The sequence below is a fragment of the Bos indicus x Bos taurus genome, chromosome 22 (genome assembly GCF_003369695.1).
Source record: "Bos indicus x Bos taurus breed Angus x Brahman F1 hybrid chromosome 22, Bos_hybrid_MaternalHap_v2.0, whole genome shotgun sequence".
Lineage (NCBI taxonomy): Eukaryota > Metazoa > Chordata > Mammalia > Artiodactyla > Bovidae > Bos > Bos indicus x Bos taurus.
The window spans coordinates 12,385,542-12,403,524 of NC_040097.1; the positions used below are offsets into that span (position 1 = coordinate 12,385,542).

General features: G+C 45.8%; 1 protein-coding gene across 2 annotated transcripts in view; it reads left to right on the top strand.

Moving 5' to 3' along the window:
• Positions 1 to 17,983, top strand: part of NISCH (nischarin) — a 62,263-nt gene that overhangs the window by 26,291 nt on the left and 17,989 nt on the right. The gene's annotated exons all lie outside the window — the stretch shown is intronic.

Here is a 17,983-nt window from a genome sequence, read left to right on the forward strand (position 1 = left end):
ATGTAGGAAAAATAACAGGAGTGTCTTGAATAATGTCATCAATAATTAAACTGTAATAGATTTGTATTTATATTAATTTATGTTAATCTTATATCCTACATGAATACATATAAAATTTTGTATCTCATACATTGTTATTAGATGTCCATAGGACATTTAAAGAAACTGGCAAAAAGATAAACATTACTAAATTTCAAAAAGTAGAATTCTTTTTTGTGTGTGATTCAGTTACACAAATACAGACTGTTTCTGAAATTATCTTCCATTATAGGTTATTACAAGATTCTGACTATAGTTTCCTATGCTATACAGTAAACCTTTGTTGCTTGTTCATATCTATTTTTTTTAATAGAAATCTAACATTCTATTCATACTAAGTTAAACAAGTGGAATCAAAATGTTGTAAATTTTTTACTTAGGCAAAAATTCATAAGTCTAAATTCTAAATAGTTTCTAAAATATATATAATGGATTCTTTATGTATAAAAGCTTTTTTTTTTTCTAATTTCATTCCTTTTTTATTATTAAACTTTATAATTTATTTTGGAGTTTAGCTGATTATCATTGTGATAGTTTCAGGTGGACAGCCAAGGGACTCAGCCATACATATACATGTATCCATTTTTGCCCAAATTCCCCTCTGATCCAGGCTGCCACATAACATTGAGTTCCCTGTGCTATACAGTAGGACCTTGCTGCTTATCCATTTTAAATTTAGCAGTGTTTACATGTTTATCCCAAACTCTGCAACTATCCCTTCCCCTCTGGCAATTCTCCAAGTTCTCCAAGTCCATGAGTCTGTTTTCCATTTTTCAGATAAGTTCATTTGTATCATTTCTTTTTAGATTCTGCATATAAGGGTTGTCATGTGACATTTCTCTTCGTCTGTCTGACTCATTTCACTCAGTAAGACAATCTCTAGGTCCGTCCATGTCGCTACAGATGCAGTTATTTCATTCTTTTTGGACTTGGTTGACTGTTTCCTTTCTGCTGTTACGGAAATTTTCAGCTATTTTCTCTTCAAATAATTTCTCAGGTGCTTTCTCTCTTCTCCTTCTGGGACCCTTACAGTGCGAATGTCTGTGCGTTTATTGTTGTCCCAGAGGTCTCTTGGGCTGTCTTCGTTCATTTTCATTCTGTTTTTCTGTATTCTGTTCTGCGGCAGTGATTTCCACTATGCTCTCCTTCAGGTCGTTTATCTGTTCGGCCTCAGTTATTCTGCTGTTGAGTCCTTCTAGTGTGTTATTCATCTCTCTGTGTGTGTTCTTTAGTTCTAGGTCTTTGGTAAACATTCCTTGCATCTTCTCATTCTTTGCCTCCATTCTTTCTTCTGGAAGGTTGCCTATCTCCACTTCATGTAGTTGTTTTTCTGGGGTTTTATCTTGTCCCTTCATCTGGGACATAGATTTCTGCTTTTTCAAGCTGATTAACTTTTCTGTAATGCGGTTTTTGTTTTAGCTGCTGTGGGACTATGGTTCTTCTCGCTTCTTCTCTCTGCCCTCTGATGGAGGAGGCTAAGAGGCTTGTGTAAACTTCTGTTGGGAGGGCCTTGTTGTTGTTCAGTCGCTCAGTTGTGTCCAGCTCTTTACGACTTCATGGACTGCAGCATGCCAGGCTTCCCTGTCCTTCACTATGTCCAGAGTTTGCTCAAACTCAGGTCCATTGAGTCAATGATGCCATCCAACCATCTCATCCTCTGTCATCCCCTTCTCCTCCTGCCTTCAGTCTTTCCCAGCATCAGAGTCTTTTCCAATGAGTTGTCTGTTCGCATCAGGTGGCCAAAGTATTGGAGCTTCAGCATCCGTCCTTCCAGTGAATATTCAGGGTTGATTTCCTTTAGGATTGACTGGTTTGATCTCCTTGCAGTCCAAGGGACTCTCTCAAGAGTCTTCTTCAGCACCACAGTTCAAAAACATCAATTGTTCAGTGCTCAGCCTTCTTTATGGTCCAGCTCTCACATTCGTACATGACTGTTGGAAAAGCCATAGCTTTGACTGTACAGACCTCTGTCGGCAAAGTGATGTCTCTGCTTTTTAATATGCTGTCTAGGTTGGTCATAGCTTTCCTTCCAAGGAGCAAGTGTCTTTTAATTTCATGGCTGCAGTCACCGTCCACAGTGATTTTGGAGTCCAGGAAAATAAAATGTGTCACTGTTTCCATCGTTTCCCCATCTGTTTGTCATGAATTGGTGAAACTGGATGCCATGATCTTCATTTTTTGAATGTTGAGTTTTAAGCCAGCTTTTTCATGCTCGTCTTTCACCCTCATCAAGAGGGTCTTTAATTCCTCTTCACTTTCTGCGGAAAGGGTGGTGTCATCTGCATATCTGAGGTTATTGATATTTCCCCCAGCAATCTTGATTCCAGCTTGTACTTCATCCAGCCCGGCATTTCATATGATGTACTCTGCATATAAGTTAAATAAACAGGGTGGCAATATACAGCCTTGACGTCCTCCTTTTCGCATTTTGAACCAGTCTGTTGTTCCATGTCTGCTTCTAACTGTTGCTTCTTGACCTACGTACAGATTTCTCAGGGGACAGGTAAGGTGGTCTGATATTCCCATTGCTTTAAAAAATTTCCACAGTTTGTTGTGATCCACATGGTCAAAGACTCTAGCGTAGTCAGTGAACCACAAATAGATGTTTTTTCTGGAATTCTCTTGCTTTTTCTATGATCCAGTGGATGTTGGCAATTTGATCTCTGGTTCATCTGCCTTTTCTAAATCCATCTTGTACATCTGGAAGTTCTCAGTTCATGTACTGTTGAAATTTGGCTTGACGGATTTCGAGGATTACCTTGCTAGCATGTGAAATGAGTGCAATTGTGCAATAATCTGAACTTTCCTTGGCATTGCCCTTCTTTGGAATTGGAATGAAAACTGACCTTGGCCAGTCCTGTGGCCACCGCTGAGTTTTCCAAATTTGCTGGCATATTGAGTGCACTACTTTAACAGCGTCATCTTTTAGGATTTGAAATAGTTCAGCTGGAATTCCATCACCTCCACTAACTTTGTTTGCAGTAACGCTCTCTAAGGCCTACTTGACTTTGCATTCCAGGATGTCTGGCTCTAGGTGAGTGACCACACCATTGTGGTTATCTGGGTCATTAAGACCTCTCTAGTGTAGTTCTTCTGTACAGTAAGGTAACTCAGTTATACATACATACACATGCTTTTTCGTGTTGTTTTCCGTTATGGTTATCCCAGGAGATTGGATCTAGTTCCCTGCACTGTACGTTAGGGCTCTGTTGTTCATCCATCCCTTTTTGCCTTAGCTGGGTCTTCGTCGCAGTATGTGGGCTTTCTCTAGTTGCAGCTCTTGGTCTTGTTGCGGAGCATGGGTTCTACTAAATAGTTGAGGCTACAGGTTCTCTAGTTGTTACCAGCTGGTTTAGTTGCCCTGTGTCACATGTGATGTTAGTCCCCAGCCAGGGATCTAACCTTCATTCCCTGTGTTGGAAGGCAGACTCTTAACCACTGGCCCACCAGGGACATTTGTATTGGTTGTACATATCAGAGTTCGCGCCTGCTAACCTGGAACTCCCTGTCCATCTCTTCCCTCCTCCCCTCGCCCTTTGCAGCTAACAGGCTGCTCTCTGTGTCTGTGAGGCCGCTGTTGGCAGGTCTGTTTGTGCCTTTTCCCCCTCCCTGTTTTATTTTCTGTCACTGTCTCTTCACCTGTCTGTCTCTCTATTCCTCTTGCACCCCGCTCCTTTCTATTTCACTCCCTCAATTGATCTCTCTTTCTCTGCCTCTCTTTCTTGCTCTCTTTCTCCCTCCCTCTTTCTTGGTCTTTGTCTCTCTCCTGCTCTGTCTCTCTCTCTGACCCCCACCACCTGCCCCTCTCTGCCTCCCTCCTTCCCTTTTTCTTTTTCTGTCTTGCTCTCTCTCTCCCTCCCTTCCTCCCACACACACACTTTTTCTCTCTGTCTCTTTCCCTACTCTTTCTCCCTTTTTCTCCCCCTCTCTGTCTGTCTTTATCCCTCCCTCTTTCTTTCTCTGTTTCTCTTTGCTTCCTACACTCTCTCTTTGTCCCTCTCTGTCTCTCTTTGTCCCTCCCTCTCTGTCTCTCTCTTTATCCCTCTCCCTCCCTCTTTCACTGTCTCCCCCTCTGTCTCCTTCCCTACATCTGTCTTGGTCTCTCCGTGACTCTCTCCCTGTCTCACTCTCTTTCTCTATCTCCCTCTTTTCTCTCGGTCGCGCTCTGTTACACCCTCCCTCCCACTCTCTCTCTCTGTCTCTCTCTCCTTTCCCCTCTCCCACTCTCTCTCTCTCTCTCTCTCCCTTTCTGGTTTTTTGCTCCCTGTCTCTCTCTCCTTTCCCCTCTCCCCTCTCTGTCTAGGTGTCTGTCTCTGTGCACCTCTCCCTGTCTCTCTGCCTCTCTCCTTCTCTCTCTGTCTCTTTTCTCCTTTCTCTTTCTTGCCCTGTTGTTCAGTTTCTCTTCCTCTTTGTTGTCCCCCCCCCCCGCCCCATCCTCTCTCTTGCTCTCTCTCTCCTTCCCTCTTTCTTTCTCTGTTTCTCTCGCCCCATCCCACTCTTTTTCTGTCTGTCTCTCCCCCACCCCCCCCACCCCGGCTTTGTCTCTCTTTCTCCCCTGCCATTCCCTCTTTCTTACTCTCTCTCCTCGCTTTTCTCTGTGTGTCCTTTCCTCTTTCTCCCTCTCTCCTTCTCTTTCTGTCTTCTGTGTCTCCTCTCGCTCACTTCTCCCCCTCCTCCATCTCTCTTGCATCTTCGTTTCTCCCCCCATGTCTGTCTGTCTGGTTCTGCTGCTTTTCCTGTCACTCTCCAGCCTTGTCTCTTTCTGCCTCTCTGTCTCTCTCCCTCCCTCTTTGTTTGTCTCTCATGTTTCTCTCCCTGCATCTTTCTTTCTTTCTCACTCCCTATGTCTGTCTTAGTCTCTCCCTGACTCCCTATTCTCTCTCTTTCTGTCTCTGTGTCACTCTCTAATTCTCCTTCCCTCCCACCCTCTCTCTCAGTCTCTCTCCCTGTCTCTCTCTTTATCTTTCACTTCCTTCCCCCCTCCTGTCTCGCCCTCCAGCCCTACCTCTCTCTCTCTCTTTCTCCCTTCATTCTCTCTCTCTGCCTTCTCTCTTTCTTCCCCCTTGTCTCTTTCTTCCTAGCTCCTTCCCTCCCTCTCTCTGTTTCTCTGTCTCTGTGTGTCTCTCTCCTTGTTTGCCTTTCTTCCTCTCTCTCCCACCTTCCTTCTTTCTTTGTCTCCCATTTTCTTTCTGGTGCTTTCTCTTTGTCTTTCTCTTTTTTCTCCCTCACTCTCTATTTGCCCTATTTTACAGTCTGCATATCAGTGATACCATATGGTATTTGTCTTTCAGACTTACTGCCTTTAGTATGATAATCCCTCACTGCATCCATGTTGGCTTCAGATGGCATTGTTTTGTTCTGTTTTTATGGCTGAGCAGTGCTCCCTTGTGTGTATGTACATCTTTATCCACTCATCTGTCCATGGCAATTTAAGTTGTGTCCGTGTCTTGGCTTCTGTGTATAGCACTGCTGTGAACATAGGGGTGCGTGTATCTTTCTGAATTAGTTCGTTTATTCATTTACGGCTGCGCTGGGTCTTTGTTGGCACGGGTGGGCTTTCTCAAGCTGCAGTGAGCGGGCCCCTCTCTAGCTGTGGCGTGGCGGCTTCTCTCGCTGTGGAGCACGGTCTCTAGGGCGCGTGGGCTTCAGCAGTTGCAGTGAGCAGGCTCAGCGGTGGAGGCGCACGGGCTCTAGACTGCGCGGACGTCAGGAGTTGGGAGTCGGGGCTCCGTGTTTGCGCCCGGTGAGCTCCGTAGTTGGGTGCACGGGCTTGGTTGCCCTGCAGCATGTGGAATCCTCCCAGACCCGGGATCAAACCCAGGTCCCCTGCACTGGCAGGCAGGTTCTTAACCACTGGGCCACCGGGGACGTCCTCTGTGTGTTTTTGATTTCTTTAGTGATCTCTGGGTTATTTAGTAGCATGTCGATTATCCTCCATGTGTTTTTCTGTTTTTCATAGTTTTTTCCCCCATAATTGATTTCTGACCTCATAGTGCTGTGGTTGGAAAAGATGTTTGATAATGATTTCTATTTTCTTAAATTTAGTGAGCCTTGATTTGTGACCCCAGATGTGATCTGTCCTGGAGAATGCACCATGTATACTTGAGAAGAAAGTGTATTCTGCCACTTTTGAGTAGAACGTTTTGTCAGTATCAGTTAAGTCTGTCTGGTCTATTGTGTGATTTAAAGATTGTGTTTCCTTATTTATTTTGTGTCTGGATGATCTGTCCATTGGTGTAAGCTGGGTGGTAAATTCCCTTCTATTTCTGTTACTGTCGATTCCCCTTTTATGGCTATTAGCATTCGCCTTATGCGTTGAGGTGCTCCTGTGTTGGGTGAATAAACATTTATAATTGTTATCCCTCCTTGTGAGATTGATCCCTTCATTATGTACTAGCCTTCCTTATCTCTTGTAACAGTCTTTATTTTAAAGTCTATCTTATCTGCTGTACGTAATGCTTTCCCAGCTTTCTTTTCATTTCCATTTGCATGGAATATATCTTTTTCCATCCCCTCTTTTTCAGTCTGTATGACTGCAAGTCTGAAGTTGGTTTCTTTTGGATAGTACAGGTCTTATTTTCTCATCCATTTTGTCAATCTGTGTCTTGGTGGGAGCGTTTTGTCCATTTTCATTGTAGGTAATTATTGATATGCATGTTTCTATTACCATTTTCTTAATTACTTTGAATTTATTTTTAGTGGGTCCTTTTCTCTCTTTGTGTTTTCAGCCTAGAGAAGTTCTTTAAGCATTTGTCATAAACCCGATTTGGTAGTGCTGAATTCTTTTAGCTTTTGCTTGTCTGAAAGCTTTTTTTTTTACTTTTTTTTTGGCTGCATTCCTCAGTATGTGGAACCTTATTTCCTTGACCAGAGATCGAGCCCATACCCCATGCATTGGAAGCGTGGAGTTTTAATTGCCAGAGAAATCCCTTGCCTGTAAAGCTTTTGATTTCTCCATTGGATCTGAATGATATCCTTGCCAGGTAGCGTAATCTTGGTTGTAGATTTACCCCTTTCATCATTTTAAATACATCTTGCCACGCCTGTCTGGCCTTCAGAATTTCTACTGAAAAATTGGCTAATAACCTTATGGGGATTCCCTTGTATATTATTTTTTGCTTTTTTTTTTAAATTTAATTTTTGTTGGTTTGATTGATATGTGTCTCTGTGTGTATCTTCTCCTATTTATCCTGTATGGGACTGTCTGGACTTGGGTGCCTATTTCCTGTGTTAGAAAAATTTTCAACTATAATCTCTGCAAATATTTTCTCAGACCCTTTCTCTCCTTCCAGGACCCCTGTGATTTGAACGTTGGTGTGTTTAATGTTGTCCCAGAGGTCTCTGAGACTGTCCTCATTTATTTTTATTCTTTTTTCTTTATTCTGCTCCTCAACAGTTCTTTCGATCTTATTTATTCTTCTGCTTTAGTTACTTTGCTATCAGTTCCTTCCGGTGTATCTTTCATTTCAGTTCTTGTTTGCTTCATCACTGTTTGCTCTTTAGTTCTTCTAGGTCCTTGTTGTACATTTCTGGTATTTTCTCGACCCGTGCCTCCATTCTCCTCCTGAGATTTAGGCTCATCTTTACTGTCATTACTCTCTGAATTCTTTTTCAGGTATATGCCTGTTTCCTCTTCATTTATTTGGTCTTGTAGGTTTTTGCGTTGCTCCTTCGTCTGTATCATATTTTTTGTCTCTCTCTCTTTTTTTTTGGTGAGTGGGACCGTTTCTGTCTTGCTGGTTGTTTGGCCTGAGACGTCCAACCCTGGAGTTTGCAGGCCATGGGTGGAGCTGGGTCTTGGTGCTGAGAGGAGAACCTCAGGGAGAGCTCACACTGACTAATATTGCCTGGGGTTTGAGGGTCTCTGTTAGTCCAGGGGTTTAGACTCAGTGCTTCCACTGCAGGAGCTCAAGCCTGATCCCTGGCCTGGGAACCATGACCCCGCAGGTCACAAAGTGCTGCCCTCCCCTGCCGCCCCCCAAGAAAAGCAACAAAGAAGGAGCAGAGAGTAAAAAGGAATAAAAAATAAAACTAGAAAATATATTAGAAAAAATAAAAGTGCAACAACAACAAAGCTAAACAGAATCACAGTAGCCCCTGTGGGGCTGGCCTTAGGCTCAGGACCTGCACAGCCAGGGGTCTCTGAGGGGTGGAAGTTCAGACTCTGGACCCCAGTAGGCTCCCTGGGTCCTGAGCAGGTTGAGGAGACCCCTGTCATGTAGCCCTCCCATGTCCCTCTCCTGAGAAGCTCTCTCCCCTTCCCTGCTGATCCCTGCACCATGGGTGGGCTCTTCCAAGTGTGGGAGCTTGCTCCCCCAGCCACCCCTCAGGGGTTCCCCCCATCCCGCCTCTGCTTTTCCTCCCTCCCTCCTTCCCCCACCACATCCTACCTGCTTGCATGGAGGCTCCTCCAGTCCCGTAGGTGTCTGGGGTCCCCCGCTGGCACCTGGTTGGTGCCACTGTGTTAGGAGACGTGAATTCCTTGTCCTGTTACTCCACCATCTGTGCCTCGCCTCTGGTTTCCATGTTTGCTCTCAGTACTCCCCAGTCTCCCCCGCCCTGCTCTTTTTTAAACATATGATTTGTGTATTGGCCTGAGCTGAGCCTTCATCGCAGTGTGTGGGCTTGCTCTAATTGCAGCTCTCAGTCTTCTCTTGTGGAGCATGGCTCCGGAGCGCATGGACTCAGTAGTTGCAGCTCGAAACTCTTGTCACGAGCTGGCTTAGTTACCATGTGCCATGTGGAATGTTAGCTCCCCAACCAGGGGTCTAACCCGCGCCTGCATTGGAAGGCAGATTCTTAACCATTGGGCCACCATCGTAAATATCAGGGCCTGCCTCTGCTAACCCAGAACTCCAGTCCATCCCTTCCTTCCTCCGCTCCCCCTTGGCAACTGTATCTGTTCTCTCTGTCTGTGAGGCTGTTTCTTAGGCAGGTTCGTTTGTGCCCTGGTTTTTTCCCATCCTTCTTTCATTGTCTGTGTCTCTTGCCCTGTCTCTCTCCCCCCACCTTGCCTGCCTCCCGCCACCCCCCTCACTCACTTGCTCCCTCTTTCTTTCGCTTTCTGTCCCTGCCTGCCCCCTTCTCTCGGGATCTGTCTCTCTGAATCTCTGTCCCCCTCCTCCTTTCAGCCTCTCCCTCTCTCCCACCCTCTCTGTGTGTCTGTCTTCCTCTGTGTCTCTCTTCCGGGCTCTCTCTTGGTCTTTCTCGGTCTCCTGGTCTCTGTCTCTTTCCCTTTATCCTTTTCTCTCTCTCTCCCTTCTTTCTGCCCTGTCTCTTTCCCTCACCCTCTCTGTTTCTCCCTCCCTCTTTCTCTTTGCCTCCTTCCCTCTCTCTCTGCCTCCCCTACTCCCTGGAGTTGGCCCCTCTTTCTTGCTCTGTCTCTTTCTGCCTCCCTGTCACTCTGTTTCTCCCCTAGCCCACCCCCCACCGCCCCCATCACACACACTTTTGGTCTCTCTGCCTGTGTCTCTGTTTCTCTCTGTCTGTCTCTCTTGCTGTCTTTTTCCACCCTCCCTCCCTCTCTCTTTGTCACTCTCCCTCCATCCCTCCCTCTCTCCCTCCCTCAATCTTTCTTCAGCTCTCTGCCTGACCCTGTCTTTCTCTCCCCACCCCCGCCCCCGCTTTTATTTCTGTCTCTCCTTCCGTCCCTCTTTCTCTTACTGCTTTTTTTCCATCCCCTCAGTCTCTCTCTCCCTCCCTCCCTGTCTCTTTCCCTCTCCCTCCCTGGCTCTTGGTCTCTCTCTCTTTCTGCCTCCCTTTTTCTCTCTCTCCCTCTCCCCCACCCCCAACACCCTTTTTCTTTCTCTCTCTCGCTGTCTCTGTTACTCTCCCTCCCTCCCTCCCACCTACTTTCTCGGTCCCTCTCTGTCTCCCGCTATGTGTCTTCTCTCCTTTGCCCCATCCCTTCCTCCCTATCTCCCTCCCTCTTTCAGTCTTTCTCTCTCTCTCCCTCTTTCTCCGTCTCTCCCTCCCTCCATCTGTCTTTCTCCGTGTCTCTGTCTTCCTCCTTGCCTCTCTTGGTCTTTCTCTCTCTTCCTGTATCTCTCTCTCCCTTCTTTCCTATCTCTGTCTTTCCCCTTCTCTCCTTCCCTCCTCTCTCTCCCCCTTTCTCTCTCCTCCTCTCTCTTTTCTTCCTCCCTCTCTCCCCCACCCCTCTCTTTCTCTGTCTCTCTCCCTGTCACCGTGTCTCCCTCCCTCCCACCTACTCCCTTGGTCTCTCCCTGTGTAGTTCCCTCTCTTTCTCAGTCTCCCTCCCTCCCTGTCTCTTGAACTCTGTCTGCATCCCCCTCTGTCTTCCTCCCTTCCTCTTTCTTTCTCTCCCTCTCCTCCCACTCCCCATTCCCTCTTTGTCTGTCTGTCCGTCTCTCTCCCTCCGGCTTAGTCTCTTTCCCTGTCTCTGTTTCTCTCTTGCTCTTTTCCCACTCTCCTTTTCTCTCAGTCTCTCTTTCTCTGTGTATCTGTCTCTCTCTTCCTGTCTCTTTCTCTTTCATCTCTCTCTCTCTGCCTTCACACCTCCTTCCTTCTCTGCCTCTGTCACTCTCGATTTCTCCCTCCCTCCTACTCTCTCTCTCATGCTCTCTCTTTCTCCTTCCTTCCCCTTCTCTCTTTCTCCCTCCCTCCCTCCGTTTCTGCCTCCCTCCTTCTCAAACTCTCTCTCCCTCTCTCCCATCTCCTCCTTCCTTCTTCCCTCTCTTTTTTTCCCCTCTCCTTCCCTCCCCCATGTCTGCCTCCCTCTCTCTCTCTCCCCCTCTCCCTCTTTCTCTACCCCCTCCCCTCTTTTCTTTTCTGTCTCTTGTCTCTCTCTGTCTCCCCTACCTTCTCTCTTGATTTGCCTCTGACTGCGTGTCTTTCTTTGATTTAGGTCATACCTGAATGGCCTGCAGTGGTTTTCCCTACTTTCCGCAATTTGAGCCTCAATTTTGCAGTAAGAAGCCGATGGTCTGAGCCACAGTCCAGGGCTTGTTTTTGCTGACTCGATAGAGCTTCTCCATCTTCAGCTGCAAGAATATAATCAACTTAATTTCTGTATTGATCATCTGTTGATGTCCATGTGTAGAGTCTTCTCTTGTGTTGGTGGAGGAGGATGTTTGCTATGACTAGTGCATCCTCTTGGCAAAACTGTTAGCCTTTGCCCTGCTTTATTTTGTACTTAAAAGCCAAACTTGCCTGTTAACTCCAGCTATCTCTTGACTTCCTATTTTGCATTCTAGTCCCCTGTGCTGAATAGCACTTTTTTTTTTTTTTTGGTATTAGTTCTAAAAGGTCTTATAGGTCTTCATAGAACTGTTCAGCTTCAGCTTCTTCAGCATTACTGGTTGGATCATAGGCTTGGATTACTGTGATATTGAATGGTTTGCCTTGGAAACAAAGAAAGATCATTCTGCTGTTTTGGAGATTGCTCTCCAGTACTGCATTTTGGATCTTACTGACTCTGAGGACTACTCCATTTCTTCAAGGGATTCTTGCCCACGTAGTAGTTCCAATGGTCATCTGAATTAAATTCGCCCACTCCAGTTCACTTTAGTTCACTGATTCCTAACATGTCAACGAGAATCTGCCGGGAATCTGACTTTGAAGGTCAGTGGGATTTGGTTACAGAACTCCCATAGGACTGGGAAAACAGAGACGCTTGGAGGGCACAGACAAAACTTCGTGTGCCCCAAGACCCAGGAGAAAGGAGCAGTGGCCCCACAGCAGACTGAGCCAGACTTGCTTGTGACTGTCCGGGAGTCTCTGGCAGAGGCGTGGGTCGACAGTGGCCTGCCTCTCGGGGTCAGCAGCTATTCTGGGAGGTGTGCTGGTATAAGTCCTTTTGGAGGTCTCCGTTACCCTACAGGGAGAGAGCACAGCTCCACCTATCAACAGGAAATCGGATTAAAGATTTACTGAACATGGCCTTGGCCCAAGACCCAGTTTTCTCCCTTTCCATCAGGAAGCTTGCACAAGCCTCTGCCCATCAGAGGGCAGACAGAATGAAAACCACAATCACAGAAAACTAACCAAAGTGATCACATGGATCACAGCTTTGTGTAACTTAATGAAACCATGAGCCATGCTATGTGGGGCCACCCAAGACAGACAGGTCTTGGTGGAGAGTTCTTACAAAATGTGATCTACTGGAAAAGGGAATGACAAACCGCTTCAGTATTCTTGTCTTGAGAACCCCATGAACAGTTTGCAAAGGCAGAAAGATAGGACACTGAAAGAGAAACTGCCCCCCGACCCCCCAGGTCAGTAGATGTCCAATATGCTACTGGAGAGGAGTGGAGAAATAGCTCCAGAAGGACTGAAGAGGCTGAGCCAAAACAGAAATGACATCCAGTTGTGGATGTGTCTGGTGGCGAAAGTAGTCCGATGCTGTAAAGAACAGTGTTGCATAGGAACCTGGAATGTTAAGTCCATCAATCAAAGTAAATTTGATTGAAAGTGGTCAAACAGGAGATGGCAAGCGTGAACATCGACATTTTAGGAATCAGTGAAATAAAATGGACAGGAATGGACAAATTTAATTCAGATGGGAGAGGCTGGTGGTGGGAAAAACTGGGTCTTTCTCAGGTGGGCAGGGCCTTGCTCAGTGAAGCTTTGATCCAGTTACCTGGTGTTGGGTGAGGTTGTGCTCCCTCCCTGATAGCTTTTTGGCCTGAGGTGACCCAGCCCTTGAGTCTGCATTCAGGTTAATGGGACCTCCAAGAGGCTTTCTGCCAAGGGGGACCTTTCCAGACTGCTGCTGCCAGTGCCTCCACCCCTGTGGGGACCCCCTGCCAACCCGCGCCGCCACAGGAGACCCAGCTCTAGCAGGTGGTTTGGTTCAGTCTCCCGGGGAAACTGAAAGGAAAGCTGCTTTCCTCTGAGGCTTGGTGCAGAGGAAGGCTTGCTCCTTTCCTCTGAGGCTTTGTTTGTGCCCTCCCAAGACTGGAGTCTCTGTTTGCCCTAGTCCTGTGGAAGTCTTGCAGTCAAATCCTGCTGGCCTTCAAGGCCAGATTGCCAGGGATTCCCAGTCCCTCTGTCAGATCCCCGGCTGGGAAGCCTGACGTGGGGTTCAGAACCTTCACAACAGAGGGAGAGCTTCTTTGGTATTACTGTTCTCCAGTCTGTGGGTCACCAACCTGGTGGGTATGGGATTTGATTTTACCGTGATTGTGCCCCGCCTGCCATCTTGCTGCAGCTTCTTTGTCTGGAGGTGACGTGTCTTTTTTTTGGTAGGTCCCAGCACCCTTCTGTCAATGGTTACTCGATAGCAAGTTGTGATTTTGGTGCTCTTGCAGGAGGAAATGAGTGCACGTCCTTCTATTCTGCCATCTTGAACCGGAAGCCCACTGTTCCATTCTTGAAGAGCTGTGTTTGTTTGTTTTTTTTTAAAGTGATGTGGGTGGGGTGGTCTCCAAAGCCTTGACTGTTTACTCTGAATTTTACGGAAGAGGTTCCCCAACTGCATTTTATATATCCTTTTTCACAAGGGCATCAGAGGCCAAGAGGCACCTGAATTTATTACTATTTTTTAAATTTTTACTGGAATATAGTTGATTTATGATGTGTTACTTTCAGGTATACAGCAGAGTAAATCAGTTATACATACATCCACTCTTTTTTAGATTCTTTTCCCATGTAGGTCACTACAGAGTACTAAGTAGGGTTCCCTGTGCTACGCATTAGTAGGTTCTTGTTACGTGGTTTAGATACAGTAGTGCATATATTTCAATCTCAGACTCCTAATTTATCCCTCTTCCCCATTTCTCCCTGGTAACTAAATTTTTCTACATTTATGACTCTTATATGAATAAGTTCATTTGTACCATTACTTTTTGGATTCCGCATGTAAGCAATACATGATATTTGTCATTATCTGACTTCATTCAGTATGATAATTTCTAGGTCCATCCATGTTGTGGCAAATGGCATTACTTCATTCCTTTTTTATGGCTAAGTATTATTCCATTATATGTATGTTCAGTTCGGTTCAGTCGCTCAGTTATGTCTGACTCCTTGCAACCCCATGGACTGCAGCACGCCAGGCTTCCCTGTACATCACCAACTCCCAGAGTCTGCTCAAACTCATGTCCATTGAGTTGGTGATTCCATCCAACCATCTCATCCTCTGTCATCCCCTTCTCCTACCATTAATCTTTTCCAGCATCAGAGTCTTTTCCAATGAGTCAGTTCTTCATATCAGGTGGCCAAAGTATTGGAGTTTCAGCTTCAGCATCAGTCCTTCCAATGAATATTCAGGATTGATCTCCTTTAGGATGGACTGGTTGGATCTTCTTGCAGTGCAAGGGACTCTCAAGAGTCTTCTCCAACACCACAGTTCAGAAGTATCAATTCTTTGGTACTCAGCTTTGTTTATAGTCCAACTCTCACACCCATACATGACCACTGGGAAAACCATAGCCTTGACTAGACGGACCTTTGTTGGCAAAGTAATGTCTCTACCCCATCTTTATCCACTCACCTGTCAACTGGTGGTTTAGTTTGCTTCCATGTCTTGGCTATTTTAAATAGTGCTGCAGTGAACATTGGGGTGATTGTATCTTTTTTTTTTCCTTTGCTTGTATCTTTTTGAATTAAGTTCTTCTCTGGATATATGCCCAGGAATGGGGTTGTTGGATCATATAGCAGTTCTGTATTTAGTTTTTCAAGGAGCCTCAAATATCAGTTTCCCATAATGGTCGTAGCAGTTTACCTTCCTACCAGGGATATAGGAGGGTTCCCTTTTCGCCACACCCTCACAAGCACTTATTGTTCAGTTCAGCTCAGTCATGTCCGACTCTCTGCGACCCCATGAACCGCAGCACGCCAGGCCTCCCTGTCCATCACCAACTCCCAGAGTTCACCCAAACCTGTGTCCATGGAGTCGGTGATGCCATCCAGCCATCTCATCCTCTGTCGTCCCCTTCTCCTCCTGCCCCCAGTCCCTCCCAGCATCAGGGTCTTATTGTCAGTCATTTTTTTTAAGAGATATAGTTTTAAAGTATCTTGTTTGCTTGTTTGGTGGCCCAGGTCTTAGTTGTGGACTGCAGGGTGTTTGCTCTTTGCTGCAGCATGTGGGCTCTTCAGGCGCAGCACACGGGAGTTTTCAGGTGCAGCGTGCAAACTCTTGTGGCATGTGCGATCTAGATCCCTGACCAGGCATCAAACCCAGGCTCCCAGCATTGGAATTGTGAAGTCTTAGCCTCTGGATCACCAGGGAAGTCCCATCTCATTGTAGTTTTGATGTGCATTTCTCTAATAATTAGTGATGTTGAGCACCTTTTCATGTGCCTCTTGGCCGTCTGTATGTCTTCTTTGGAGAGATGTCAATTTAGGTCTTTGCCTATACTTCGATTTGGTTTTTTGTTTGATATTGAGCTTATGAGCTATTTCTATATTTTGGAGATATACATAGTGAAGTAATTCAGAAAGAGAGAAAGATCGTTTGTTAATCCATACATGTGGAATCTAGAAAAATGGTACAGATGAACTGACTTGTAGGGCAGGAATAGAGACAGAGAGTGGACATGTGGACACGGGTGGGGGTGGCACGAGGGCGTGCGAAGTAGAGCGGGAGGTTAGGAACCACGGATGTGCCCTGCCAGGTGCAGAGCACTAATGCGAACCTGCTCTGTAGCCCTGGAAACTCAGCTTGGTGCCCTGTGATGACCTAGATGACTAGGGTGGGGATGAGGGTGTGAGGGAGGTCAAAGAGGAGAAGGAGGATATTTGTATACATATAACTGATTAATTCATTGTATAGCAGAAACTAACACAATCTTGGAAAGCAATTATACTCAAATAAAATTTTTTTCTGATCTTTTATTCATTTTGTATCCTGCAGATTTTCCAGATTCGATGATGAGCTCTCATACTCTTCTGATAGTGTCTTTGGATTTTTTGTGTATCTGCAAACAGTGACAGTTTTATGTTCTTGTTCCAGTTTGATTATTTCCTTTTCCTTTCCGATTGCTGTGACTAGAATGTCCAGAACTGTGTTGAATAAAAGTGGCGAGAGTAAACATCAGGAGGTCTTGGAGGAAATGTTTTGAGTTTTTCACCTTTGAGAATGTTTTATGTAGCCTTATTATGGTGAGGTAGATTCCCTCTGTGCCCACTTTCTGGAGAGTTTTTTTTTTTTTTTTTTTTTATCGTAAATGGGTGTTGGATTTTGTCAAAAACTTTTTCTGTATCTATTAAGATGATCATATGGTTTTAATTCTTCAGTTTGTTAATGTGGTATATCACATTGACTGGTGTATATTGAAAAATCTTTGCATCTGGGATAAATCCCACTTGATCATGGTGTATGAACCTTTTAATGTGTTATTGGACTTGGTTTGCTAGTGTCTTATTGGGATGTTTTGTGTCTGTGTTGAGTGATACTGGCCGGTAGTTTTCCTTTCCTGTTTTTAACATTTATTTCTTCGGCTGCGTGACGTCCTGGTTGCAGCACACAGGGTCTTTGTGGCCTCGTGCGGGGTCTGTCTTGGTGGCTCATGGACTCTCTAGCCGTGGTGTCCAGGCTCCAGAACACGCGGGCCCAGCGCTTTCAGCATGTGTGCTTCGGTTGCTCTGCAGTATTTGGGGTCTCAGTTCCCCTACCAAGGGTCAGACCGGTGTCACTTGCATCGCAAGGTGGATTTGTAACCTCTGGAGCACCAGGGAAGTCCCTGTCATTTTCATTTTTGTGGTATCTTTGGTTTTGGTATCCGGGTGATCGTGGCCTCATAGAATGAGCTTGGGAGTGTTCCTTCTTTGGCAATTTTTTGGAAGGATTTCAGAAGGATAGGTGTCAAGTGTTGTCTAAATGCTTGATAGAATTCATCTGTGAGGCCATCTGGTCCTGGACTTTTGTTGGAAGGTTTTGAACCACAGTTTCAGAACTTGTGATTGGTCTGTTGATGTTTGCTGTTTCTTCCTGGCTCAGTCTCGGAAGGTTGTACTTTTCTAAGAATCTGTCCATTTCTTCTAGACTGTCCATTTTATTGGCATATAGTTGCTTGTAGTGGTCTCTTATCCTTTGTACGTCCGTGGCGTCAGTTGTAACTTACCCTTTTTCATTCCTAGTTTTTTAGTAATTAATTTTTGGTTGTGCTATCTCTGTATTGCTGCATACTCTCCAGTTACGGTGGGCCGGGACTGCTCTCTGTTGCAGTGCGTGGGCTTCCATTGAGTGGCTCTTGCATAGCGCAGGGCCTGGGTACATGGGTTTCAGAGGTTGCAGCCCGGGCACTCGATAGTTGTGGCTCGTAGGCCCTGGAGTGTGTGCTGGCTTCAGCATTGCTGCTCTTGGGCTCCGTAGTTGTGGTGCGTGGGCCTGGTTGCTCCATGGCCTGTGAAATCTTCCTGGACAAGGGATCAAACCAGTGTCCGCTTGCATTGGCAGGTGGCTTTTCATGCACTGCACCACCAGGGAAGTCCCTGTTTCTACTTTTCTTGATTTGAGCCCTCTTCCTTTTTTTCTCCCTTTGAGTCTAAAGGTTTATCAGTCTTGTTCATCTTTTTATAGGACCAGTTTTTATTTTCAGTGGCCTTTTCTGTTCTCTTCATCTTATATCATTTCTTTCTGCTCTGGTCATTATGATTTCTTTCCTTCTGCTAATGTTGGGGCTTATCTTCTCTCTCTCTGGTTCACGTGGGGTGTGGCTGCACTGGGTGTTTGCTCTGTGCAGGCTTTCTCTAGCTGCAGTGAGTGGGGTTACTGTGTAGTTGGGGTGCATGGGTTTCTCACTGAGGTAGCTTCTCATGTTGCAGAGCATGGGCCTTGGAGTACAGGCTCAAAAGCTGTGGCACATAGGCTTAGTAGTTCTGTGGCATATGGGATCTTCCCAGACCAGGGATTGAACCCATGTCCCCTGCATTTGGCAGGTGGATTCTTAACCACTGGACCACAAGGGAAGTCCCACGGTTAGGTTGTTTATTTGAGATTTTCTCTTGTGTCCTGAGGTAAGATTGTGTTGCTTCAGCTTCT